General features: G+C 48.6%; 1 protein-coding gene across 5 annotated transcripts in view; it reads right to left on the minus strand.

Moving 5' to 3' along the window:
- WRN (WRN RecQ like helicase) overlaps window positions 1-13,251 on the minus strand; it is a 294,980-nt gene that overhangs the window by 23,127 nt on the left and 258,602 nt on the right. The window lies entirely within an intron of this gene.

Below are 13,251 nucleotides of genomic sequence, written 5' to 3' on the forward strand. Positions count from 1 at the left end.
ACCGTGTAACTGCAGGGGAGAGACTGGGGAGCTTCCTCTCAGCGGTGCTGTGGAAAAAAAACATGGCGCTGGTGAGTGCTGAGGAAGAAGCCCCTCCCCCTCGACGGCGGGCTTCTGTCCCGCTTTCATGTACAATTTTGGCGGGGGCTCATACATATATACAGTGCCCAACTGTATATTATGCAAACTTTTGCCAAAGAGGTCTCTAATTGCTGCCCAGGGCGCCCCCCCCTGCACCCTACAGTGACCGGAGTATGTGGGTTTAATGTGGGAGCAATGGCGCACAGCTGCAGTGCTGTGCGCTACCTCAGTGAAGACTGGAGTCTTCTGCCGCCGATTTCGAAGTCTTCTTGCTTCTTTCACCGGCTTCTGTCTTCCGGCTCTGCGAGGGGGACGGCGGCGCGGCTCTGGGATCGGACGACAAAGGGTGAGATCCTGTGTACGATCCCTCTGGAGCTAATGGTGTCCAGTAGCCTAAGAAGCAGGACCTATCTTCAGTGAGTAGGGCTGCTTCTCTCCCCTCAGTCCCACGCTGCAGAGAGTCTGTTGCCAGCAGATCTCTCTGAAAATAAAAAAACCTAACAAAATACTTTCTTATAGCAAGCTCAGGTGAGCTCACTAAGTAGCACCCAGCTCGTCCGGGCACAGATTCAAAACTGAGGTCTCGAGGAGGGACATAGAGGGAGGAGCCAGAGCACACCAGTATCCAAATTCTTTCTTAAAGTGCCCTGTCTCCTGCGGAGCCTGTCTATTCCCCATGGTCCTTACGGAGTCCCCAGCATCCACTAGGATGTTAGAGAATTTTTTTTTTTTTTTTAAATTCACTGGACTAGATTTGTTTAAATTTAAACAAAATTTGAAAATGGGTGAATTCAAAAACTTTTAACAGATAGGGGGGTATTTAATTGTTTGAAAAGTCAGTTGGGTGTCTGTTTTTTCCTATCTAATAGACAGGAAAAAACAGACACCCAACCGACTTTTCAAGCATTCGAATTCCCCCTATAGTGTAGATTAATATTATTTCTACCATCACAACTTTAGGGACTGCAGCTGCTATTGTTTTTTTCAAGATGGATATTATTGCGCTGTATACAGCTGAGAAAGACCATAAACACAGTATCTACAGTGTACTTATATCTTTGCTCCGTGATATACAAGTCGCGTTACAAATATTGCGTGTTGTGTGACTAGGAAGCGCCGAGCATCTTTTTTTGCGCATCTTTCCGCAAAAAATGCATCTTAGACGCATGAGCAGCTTCTGCTGATTAAAATGATATGCAACATACCTATATTTTGTGTGTGACTGCGACTGTATTTGCATACAAATTGCTATGCTACAGTGTTTTCATGGAAAATATTGTAACGTGTCATTTCGGATACAAATAGAGCCGCAATTACACACAGAATATAGGCATGCTGCATATCATTTTAATTGCATCCTATTCCATTACTTTGCGTCAAAGACGCATTTTTTCAGAAAAATATGCAAAAAAGATGTTCGGCGCTACCGGCATGGCGCAACTTCAAGGGCTGTTTAGCGTGACTGCAGCAAGGATGTAAGGGGATACATCTGTATATTCTTGGGTCTATATCTTAGATACTGGCCTCAAAAGACCAAACCATTTAGCATCTACAATAATAGGTATTCTACAATAATAGGTATAAAAAGCATGAGAGTGGGGTGTGATTCAGAGTTGATCGCACGTAGCAACTTTTTGCTGCTCGTGCGATCAACCTGACGCCGCCTATGGGGGAGTGTATTTTAGCATACGAACGCTTGTGCAGCCCTGCTATGCTAAAAAAGTTTAAAGTAAAACAAGACCAGGGCTGCAGTTACTCACCCAGTGCGACGGATCCAGCGATGAAGGTCCCGGTCCTGACGTCAGACATCCGCCCTCCAAACGCCTGGATCCGCCTGCGTTGGACTCACCACGCCTGGAAAGCGGTGAGTATCCGCCCCGAAACGCCTCCCGCCTGTCCGTCTTCTTGCGATCGCCGCTGCGATCACATTTCTCGCTGGCAGCGCCGTTGCCCCAAAGACGCGCATGCACAATGCTTCCGCCGCGAATGTGCATTTCCAACCCGTTCGCACCGCATCGAAGAACCGCTGCGTGCGAACGGGTCAGAATGATCTCCCTGGTTTCATAGGAAATTTTTCTTTCAAATGATTGTTTGTCCTCTCTCCATTATTTCATTTATTAGCTTTCATTTTCTCAAATGACAGTAGGTAATAAAGTTAACATCAACAGACTTGCTCCAAAATTCATTTTCTTACAAATAAAGAAGTTGCAACTCCTTACATGACCCGCAGATGGCACTCTATGCTTTGTTTTCAATACATGACGTTACTGGAATAACAATTACTAAAGCAGTAGGACTAGTTGATATGTGTAATATATGCATGTCATATCATATGAAAAACAAAAAACTTTGCAGAAGATGGGAGTGTGTATTATGACAGGCAATACTTCTATTTAATGCCTTGCACTTCAATGACCACAACAGTTTTCACATTTTTGGGATGCATTGGCTATGACAATAACAGCTTTTGGTTTTACATTTCGTCTATACGCACATTTATATTTCTTTAGTTGGGCACTAATTTGTTTCTTTTCTACGCATGCTGGAATAAATATAATTATTTTTTTTGTAGGGAAAAAAAATAGGGACATATTTTTATTATTATTTTATTAAATTTTGTTTTATTATTATTTTATTATATGACTGCATTTCTGAAGGTCCTATACATTTATAGTGTCCTTCAACAAAAATTAGCATAGTAGTCTTAAAAGGTACCTCTAATGGCATACTGTCTTTCTTACTACTGTATGTGGGGAAAAGTATGGTGACCTCTGGCTTTTTATGCCAGAGGCTATTCAATTACAGCCCCCTTTTCTCGTGCTGCAAATTTGGCACTATAGGTTTCAGGTTAAGTACCCAGAGCTATGTGGTAACGCATTTGCGGCACCTGCGGTAAGGGTACTTACACTGGATTTCTGTTCAAACCTCCCTCTGGCTAGACCAGAAATCCGTGTTAAGTGCAGCCTGCATGCTGACGCTGGTGGTAATTGAATAGTCCCCGGCAGACCAATTAGCCCGTAGTTAATTACCACGCCCAATTGAATCCAGCTCTTAAAGTATTTTTGTTTGTTATTTCTTATTTGTACCTACATGAGACTCAGGATCTGGGTGTTCCCTACATCTTTTCCAGGTCAGGAGGTCATCAATCAAGTCACGCCGGTTACATTTATTACTTATCTATATACAGTATTTGTATGTTCAGTGACATGTAATACGTTTATGCAACACAGTGAAAAATTGTCTTTGTCCAACATACAGATATGTCCTGCTATAACGTTGCTGCGTACCGCATAGCGGGCGCCATGCAACTCGCGCCAGCTCCTTGCGCTATAACTCCCGTTATAAGATGCGTTGTAAATGTGACGTCACGTTATAATTGTAACATGCATTCTACTTTCTGTCCACCAGATGTCGTTTTCCTAAACTCTATGGCGAATGCCTCAAATAGCCAACGGACCCTTCGTAGCGCTACCTGCTGATTGGCTGACGGGTTCGAATCCTAGCGGGACCAGAATTATTTATTTTTTTGGGAAAAGTCAGAAAAAAAAATGCGTGGGGTCCCCCCTCCAAAGCATAACCAGCCTCGGGCTCTTCGAGCCGGTCCTGGTTCTAAAAATACGGGGGGAAAACGGACAGGGGATCCCCCGTATTTTTAAAACCAGCACCTGGCTCTGCGCCTGGTGCTGGTGCAAAAAATACGGGGGACAAAAAGAGTAGGGGTCCCCCGTATTTTTTACACCAGCATCGGGCTCCACTAGCTGGACAGATAATGCCACAGCCGGGGGTCACTTTTATACAGTGCCCTGCGGCGTGGCATTAAATATCCAACTAGTCACCCCTGGCCGGGGTACCCTGGGGGAGTGGGGACCCCTTCAATCAAGGGGTCCCCCCCCAGCCACCCAAGGGCCAGGGGTGAAGCCCGAGGCTGTCCCCCCCATCCAAGGGCTGCGGATGGGAGGCTGATAGCCTTGAGAAAAATGACAGAATATTGTTTTTTTCCAGTAGTACTACAAGTCCCCGCAAGCCTCCCCCGCAAGCTGGTACTTGGAGAACCACAAGTACCAGCATGCGGGAGAAAAACGGGCCCGCTGGTACCTGTAGTTCTACTGGAAAAAAAATACCCAAATAAAAACAGGAGACACACACCGTGACAGTAAAACTTTATTTCACACCTGCCGACACATACATACTTACCTATGTTGACCCGCCGACTGCCACGTCTCCCTCGTCACTGTAGAATCCGGGGTACCTGTGAATAAAATTATACTCACCTGATCCAGGGTCCAGAGTATAATCCACGGACTTGTAAAAAAAAAAAAAAAAAAAAAAAAAAAACGCAATTACCCAGCAAAGCGGACTGAAAGGGGTCCCATGTTTACACATGGGACCCCTTTCCTCGAATGCAAAGACACCCCCATGACTGCTGTCACAGAAGTGTCTCTTCAGCCAATCAGCGAGCGCAACGTCCTTGCACTCTGCTGATTGGCTGTATGCGCCTCTGAAGTGACAGAAGCGCATCGCAAAGCCTCTCCATTACTTTCAATGGTGGGAACTTTCCGGTCAGCGATGGGGTTACCCGCGGTCAGCCGCTGACCGCGGGTGACCTCACCGCTGCCCGGAAAGTTCCCACCATTGAAAGTAATGGAGAGGCTTTGCGATGCGCTGTCTGACCTCAGACGCGAGACAGCCAATCAGGTGAGCGCCACGAAGTAGCGCTTCCTGATTGGCTGAAGGGACCTCAGTGACAGGAGTCACGTGGGGTCCCGGCATTCGGAGAAAGGGGTCCCATGTGTCAACATGGGACCCCTTTCAGTCCGCTGGCACGGGTAATTGCGGTTTGTTTTTTTGCCAAGTACGTGGATTATCTCCCGGAACCTGGATCAGGTGAGCCTAATTTTTCTCTGACGTCCTAGTGGATGCTGGGAACTCCGTAAGGACCATGGGGAATAGCGGGCTCCGAAGGAGGCTGGGCACTCTAGAAAGATCTTAGACAACCTGGTGTGCACTGGCTCCTCCCACTATGACCCTCCTCCAAGCCTCAGTTAGTTAGATTTCGTGCCCGGCCGAGGTTGGATGCACACTAGGGGCTCTCCTGAGCTCTTAGAAAGAAATAGACTTAGGTTTTTTTATTTTCAGTGAGACCTGCTGGCAACAGGCTCACTGCAGCGAGGGACTAAGGGGAGAAGAAGCGAACTCGCCTGCTTGCAGCCGGATTGGGCTTCTTAGGCTACTGGACACCATTAGCTCCAGAGGGATCGAACACAGGCCCAGTCCTTGGTGTTCGGTCCCGGAGCCGCGCCGCCGTCCCCCTTACAGAGCCAGAAGCAAGAAGATGGTCCGGAAAATCGGCGGCATGAAGACTCAGTCTTCACCAAGGTAGCGCACAGCACTGCAGCTGTGCGCCATTGCTCCTCTCACACACTTCACACTCCGGTCACTGAGGGTGCAGGGCGCTGGGGGGGGGGCGCCCTGAGGCAGCAATAAAAACACCTTGGCTGGCAAAAATACCTCAATATATAGCCCCAGGGGCTATATATGAGGTAAATACCCCTGCCAGATTCCATAAAAAAGCGGGAGAATAGGTCGCGGAAAAGGGGCGGAGCTATCTCCCTCAAGCACACTGGCGCCATTTTCCCTCACAGCTCCGATGGAGGGAAGCTCCCTAGCTCTCCCCTGCAGTTTACAACACAGAAAAGGGTTAAAAAAGAGAGGGGGGGCATTTAATTTAGGCGCAGTATACATATATAAAAAAAGCAGCTATAGGGGACATAACTCAGTTAGTCCCTGCATTATATAGCGCTCTGGTGTGTGCTGGCATACTCTCACTCTGTCCCCCCAAAGGGCTTTTGTGGGTCCTGTCCTCGTTTAGAGCATTCCCTGTGTGTCTGCGGTGGTCGGTACGGCTGTGTCGACATGTTGAATGAGGAGGCTTATATGGTGACGGAGCAGAGGCCGATATATGTGATGTAGCCCCCTGTGGGGCCGACACCAGAGTGGATGGATAGGTGAAAGGTATTAACCGACAGTGTCAACTCCTTACATAAAAGGGTGGATGACGTAACAGCTGTGGGACAGCCGGCTTCTCAGCCCGCGCCAGCCCAGGCGTCTCAAAGGCCATCAGGGGCTCAAAAACGCCCGCTCTCTCAGATGGCATACACAGATGTCGACACGGAGTCTGACTCCAGTGTCGACAAGGTTGAGACATATACACGATCCACTAGGAACATCCGTGACTTGATCCCGGCAATAAAAAATGTGTTACACATTTCTGACATTAACCCAAGCACCTCTAAAAATGGGTTTTTAGGTTTGGGGAGAAAAAACAGGCAGTGTTTTGTTCCCCCATCAGATGAATAAATGAAGTGTGTGAAAAGCGTGGGTTCCCCCGTTTAGAAACTGGTAATTTCTAAAAAGTTACTGATGGCGTAACCTTTCCCGCCAGGAGGATAAGTTACGCTGGGAGATATACCCTAGGGTGGATAAGGCGCTCACACGGTTGTCAAAAAAGGTGGCACTGCCGTTTTAGGAACGGCCACTTTGAAGGTACCTGTTGATAAAAGACAGGAGGATATCCTGAAGTCTGTATTTACACACTCAGGTACTAGACGGAGACCTGCAGATCGTGCTGCTGCAGCGTGGTCGGTGACCCTGTCAAACATGAGAACATATTAAAGACGTCGTCTTATATATGAGGGATGCACAGAGGGATATTTTGCCGGCTGGCATCCAAAATGAATGTAATGTCCATTCTGTCAGGAGGGTATTAGAGACCTGTCACGGGACAGGTGATGCTGACTTTAAAAAGATTCTGCCTTATAAGGGTGAGGAATTATTTGGGGATGGTCTCTGGGACCTCGTATCCACAGCCACAGCTGGGAAGAAATATTTTTACCTCAGGTTTCCTCACAGACTAAGAAAGCACTGTATCAGGTACAGTCCTTTCGGCTTCAGAAAAGCAAGCGGGTCAAAGGTGTTTCCCTTCTGTACAGAGACAAGGGAAGAGGGAAAAAGCTGCACCAGTCAGCCTGCTCCCAGATTCAAAATTCTTCTCTCGCTTCCTCTGAGCCCACAGCATGACGCGGGGGCTCCACAGGTGTAGCCAGGTACGGTGGGGGGGCGTCTAAAAAAAAAAAAAAAATTCAGCGATAAGTGGGCTCGCTCACAGGTGGATCCCTGTTTCTTTCAAGAAGTATGTCAGGGATACAAGCTGGAATTCGAGATATCGCCCCCCAGCCGTTTCCTAGATTATGGCTTGCCGACAACTCCCTCAGGCAGGGAGGCTGTACTAAAGGCAATTAATAAGCAGTATTCCCAACAGGCAATACTCAAGTGCCCCTACTTCAACAAGGACGGGGTTACTATTCTACACGGGTGGGGGTACCGAAACCGCATGGTTCGGTGTGACCCATTTATATTAAAATCCTTGAACACATACATAAAAAAAAATTCAAGTTCAAGATGGAATCGCTCGGGGCGGTTATTGCAAGCCTGGACGAGGGGGATTACATGGTATCCCAGGACATCAAGGATGCTTACCTGCATGTCCCCATTTACCATCCTCGCCAGAAGTACCTCAGATTTGTGGTACAGGATTACCATTACCAAGTCCAGACAGGACTGTACAAGGCACCGAGGGTGTTTACCGGGGGTAATGGCCGAAATGATGATACTCCTTCGAAAAAAGGGAGTTTTTAATTATCCCGTACTTGGACAATCTCCTTATTAGGGCGAGGTCCAAGGAGCAGTTGCTAGTCGGGGTAGCACTATTTTGGAAAGTGCTACAACAGCAGAGTTGGATTCTAAACAGTCCAAAGTCACAGCTGGTTCCTATGACACGTCTACTGTTCCTGGGGATGGTTCTGGACACAGACCAGAAATAAGTGTTTCTCCGGGAGGAGAAAGCCAAGGAGCTGTCATCTCTAGTCAGAGACCTCCTGAAGCCAAAACAGGTATCGGTGCATCATTGCACGCGAATCCTGGGAAAAAGGGTAGCTTCCTACGAAGCAATCCCATTCGGCAGGTTCCATGCAAGAACTTTTCAGTGGGACCTGTTGGACAAGTGGTCCGGATCGCATCTTCAAATGCATCGGCTGATAACCCTGTCTCTAAGGACCAGGGTATCTCTAAAATGGTGGCTGCAGAGTGCCCATCTTAAGGAGGGCCGCAGGTTCGACATACTGGACTAGGTCCTAGTGACCATGGAGGCCAGCCTTTGAGGCTGGGGGCAGTCACACAGGGAAGAAAATTCCAAGGACTTTGGTCAAGTCAGGTGACTTCTCTACACAGGCAAGGCCTCTGCTTCAAAACCAGCCGGTACTGATCCAATCAGACAACATCACGGCGGTCGCCCATGTAAACCGACAGGGCGACACAAGAAGCAGGATGGCGATGGCAAAAGCCACAAGGATTCTCCGATGGACGGAAAATCATGTGTTAGCACTGTCAACAGTGTTCATTCCCGGAGTGGACAACTGCGAAGCTGATCTTCTCAGCAGACACGACCTCCACCCGGGAGAGTGGGGACTTCATCCAGAAGTCTTCCAAAGGATTGTACACCTTTGGGAAAGGCCACAGGTGGACATGATGGCGTCCCGCCTCAACAAAAAGCTATAAAAGATATTGCGCCAGGTCAAGGGACCCTCAGGCGATAGTTGTGGACGCTCTGGTAACACCGTGGGTGTACCAGTCGTTTTATGTGTTCCCTCCTCTGCCCCTCATACCAAAGGTATTGAGAATAATAATAAGAAGGCGAGGAGTAAGAACGATACTCGTGGTTCCGGATTGGCCAAGAAGAGCTTGGTACCCAGAACTTCAAAAAATTATATCAGAGGACCCATGGCCTCTGCCGCTCAGACAGGACCTGCGGCAGCAGGGGCCCTGTCTGTTCCAAAACTTACCGCGGCTGCGTTTGACGGCATGGCGGTTGAACGCCGGATCCTGAAGGAAAAGGGAATTCCGGAGGAAGTCATTCCTACGCTTATTAAAGCTAGGAAAGAGGTTACAGCAAATCATTATCACCGCATATGGCGGAAGTATGTTGCATGGTGTGAGGCCGAAAAGGCCCCAACAGAGGAATTTCAACTAGGTCGATTTCTGCATTTCCTGCAAGCAGGAGTGAATATGGGCCTAAAACTGGGCTCCATTAAGGTACAGATCTCGGCTCTGTCGATTTTCTTTCAAAAAGAACTAGCTTCAGTACCTGAAGTTCAGACTTTTGTAAAGGGAGTGCTGCATATTCAGCCCCCGTTTGTGCCCCCTGTGGCACCTTGGGATCTCAACGTGGTGTTGAGTTTCTAAAAATCACATTGGTTTGTACCACTAAAAACCGTGGATCTGAAATATCTCACGTGGAAGGTGGTCATGTTATTGGCCTTGGCTTCGGCCAGGCGAGTATCAAAATTGGCGGCTTTGTCCTGTAAAAGCCCTTATCTGATTTTCCATATGGATAGGGCAGAATTGAGGACTCGTCCCCAGTTTCTCCCTAAGGTGGTGTCAGCGTTTCACCTGAACCAGCCTATTGTGGTGCCTGCGGCTACTAGGGACTTGGAGGATTCCAAGTTGTTAGACGTGGTCAGGGCCCTGAAAATATATGTTTCCAGGACGGCTGGAGTCAGAAAATCTGACTCGCTGTTTATCCTATATGCACCCAACAAGCTGGGTGCTCCTGCTTCTAAGCAGACTATTGCTCGTTGGATTTGTAGTACAATTCAGCTTGCACATTCTGTGGCAGGCCTGCCACAGCCAAAATCTGTCAATGCCCATTCCACGAGGAAGGTGGGCTCATCTTGGGCGGCTGCCCGAGGGGTCTCGGCTTTACAGCTTTGCCGAGCTGCTACTTGGTCAGGGGCAAACACGTTTGCAAAATTCTATAAATTTGATACCCTGGCTGAGGAGGACCTGGAGTTCTCTCATTCGGTGTTGCAGAGTCATCCGCACTCTCCCGCCCGTTTGGGAGCTTTGGTATAATCCCCATGGTCCTTACGGAGTTCCCAGCATCCACTAGGACGTCAGAGAAAATAAGAATTTACTCACCGGTAATTCTATTTCTCGTAGTCCGTAGTGGATGCTGGGCGCCCGTCCCAAGTGCGGTGTATCTGCAATACTTGTACGTAGTTATTGTTAACTAAATCGGGTTATTGTTGAGCCATCTGTTGAGAGGCTCGGTTGTTTCATACTGTTAACTGGGTTTCATATCACGAGTTATACGGTGTGATTGGTGTGGCTGGTATGAGTCTTACCCGGGATTCAAAATCCTTCCTTATTGTGTACGCTCGTCCGGGCACGGTGTCCTAACTGAGGCTTGGAGGAGGGTCATAGTGGGAGGAGCCAGTGCACACCAGGTAGTCTAAGATCTTTCTAGAGTGCCCAGCCTCCTTCGGAGCCCGCTATTCCCCATGGTCCTTACGGAGTTCCCAGCATCCACTACGGACTACGAGAAATAGAATTACCGGTGAGTAAATTCTTATTTTTTCACAGGTACCCCGGATCGTCGGAGACGAGACGTGCCGGTCGGCGTGTCAACATAGGTAAGTATGTATGTGTGTCGACATGTGTGAAATAAAGTTTTACTGTCACGGTGTGTGTCTCCTGTTTTTATTTGGATATTTTTTTTCCAGTAGAACTACAGGTACCAGCGGGCCCGTTTTTCTCCCGCATGCTGGTACTTGTGGTTCTCCAAGTACCAGCTTGCGGGGGAGGCTTGCTGGAACTTGTAGTACTACTGGAAAAAAAACAATATTCTGTCATTTTTCTCAAGGCTATCAGCCTCCCATCCGCAGCCCTTGGATGGGGGGGACAGCCTCGGGCTTCACCCCTGGCCCTTGGGTGGCTGGGGGGGGGACCCCTTGATTGAAGGGGTCCCCACTCCCCCAGGGTACCCCGGCCAGGGGTGACTAGTTGGATATTTAATGCCACGGCCGCAGGGCACTGTATAAAAGTGACCCCCGGCTGTGGCATTATCTGTCCAGCTAGTGGAGCCCGATGCTGGTGTAAAAAATATGGGGGACCCCTACTCTTTTTGTCCCCCGTATTTTTTGCACCAGGCGCAGAGCCCGGTGCTGGTTTTAAAAATACGGGGGATCCCCTGTCCGTTTCCCCCCCGTATTTTTAGAACCAGGACCGGCTCGAAGAGCCCGAGGCTGGTTATGCTTTGGAGGGGGGACCCCACGCATTTCTTTTTCTGACTTTTCCCATTCCATTAAAAATGACACTAAATAAATTCACCAAAAAAATAAATAAATTCTAGTTTCAACAGGATTCGAACACGGGATACACGCATTGCAAGCAGACACTGTAACCATTATGCCACTGCTGACCATGATATGAGTTGGTACTCCAGGTAAATATATGATGTGTTTTGATGTGGTGTACTATTAACGGATTTTGTCCGGTGTCTGTGTACAAACCATATTTATATTAGAAGGGATTAGGTTTGTCTTTTTTGGAGGCACAAGTATTATTTATATATTTTTAAAAAGATTTTTATTTTTTATTTTTTTAAATGGAATGGGAAAAACCCGGAAAAAAATGGCGTGGGGTCCCCCCTCCAAAGCATAACCAGCCTCGGGCTCTTCGAGCTGGTCCTGGTTCTAAAAATCCGGGGGGAAAACGGACAGGGGATCCCCCGTATTTTTAAAACCAGCACCGGGCTCTACGCCTGGTGCTGGTGCAAAAAATAAGGGGGACAAAAAAAGTAGGGGTCCCCCGTATTTTTTACACCAGCATCGGGCTCCACTAGCTGGACAGATAATGCCACAGCCGGGGGTCACTTTTATACAGTGCCCTGCGGCCGTGGCATTAAATATCCAACTAGTCACCCCTGGCCGGGGTACCCTGGGGGAGTGGGGACCCCTTCAATCAAGGGGTCCCCCCCCCCCCCAGCCACCCAAGGGCCAGGGGTGAAGCCCGAGGCTGTCCCCCCCATCCAAGGGCTGCGGATGGGAGGCTGATAGCCTTGAGAAAAATGACAGAATATTGTTTTTTTTCCAGTAGTACTACAAGTCCCAGCAAGCCTCCCCCGCAAGCTGGTACGTGGAGAACCACAAGTACCAGCATGCGGGAGAAAAACGGGCCCGCTGGTACCTGTAGTTCTACTGGAAAAAAAATACCCAAATAAAAACAGGAGACACACACCGTGACAGTAAAACTTTATTTCACACCTGCCGACACATACATACTTACCTATGTTGACCCGCCGACTGCCACGTCTCCCTCGTCACTGTAGAATCCGGGGTACCTGTGAATAAAATTATACTCACCTGATCCAGGGTCCAGAGTATAATCCACGGACTTGTAAAAAAAAAAAAACGCAATTACCCGTGCCAGCGGACTGAAAGGGGTCCCATGTTTACACATGGGACCCCTTTCCTCGAATGCAAAGACACCCCCATGACTGCTGTCACAGAAGTGTCTCTTCAGCCAATCAGCGAGCGCAACGTCCTTGCACTCTGCTGATTGGCTGTATGCGCCTCTGAAGTGACAGAAGCGCATCGCAAAGCCTCTCCATTACTTTCAATGGTGGGAACTTTCCGGTCAGCGGTGGGGTTACCCGCGGTCAGCCGCTGACCGCGGGTGACCTCACCGCTGCCCGGAAAGTTCCCACCATTGAAAGTAATGGAGAGGCTTTGCGATGCGCTGTCTGACCTCAGACGCGAGACAGCCAATCAGGTGAGCGCCACGAAGTAGCGCTTCCTGATTGGCTGAAGGGACCTCAGTGACAGGAGTCACGTGGGGTCCCGGCATTCGGAGAAAGGGGTCCCATGTGTCAACATGGGACCCCTTTCAGTCCGCTGGCACGGGTAATTGCGGTTTGTTTTTTTGCCAAGTACGTGGATTATCTCCCGGACCCTGGATCAGGTGAGCCTAATTTTTTTCACAGGTCCCCCGGATCGTCGGAGACGAGACGTGCCGGTCGGCGGGTCAACATAGGTAAGTATGTATGTGTGTCGACATGTGTGAAATAAAGTTTTACTGTCACGGTGTGTGTCTCCTGTTTTTATTTGGATTTTTTTTTTCCAGTAGAACTACAGGTACCAGCGGGCCCGTTTTTCTCCCGCATGCTGGTACTTGTGGTTCTCCAAGTACCAGCTTGCGGGGGAGGCTTGCTGGGACTTGTAGTACTACTGGAAAAAACAATATTCTGTCATTTTTCTCAAGGCTATCAGCCTCCCA

Source organism: Pseudophryne corroboree, chromosome 1 (genome assembly GCF_028390025.1).
Source record: "Pseudophryne corroboree isolate aPseCor3 chromosome 1, aPseCor3.hap2, whole genome shotgun sequence".
NCBI classification, from domain to species: Eukaryota; Metazoa; Chordata; class Amphibia; order Anura; family Myobatrachidae; genus Pseudophryne; species Pseudophryne corroboree.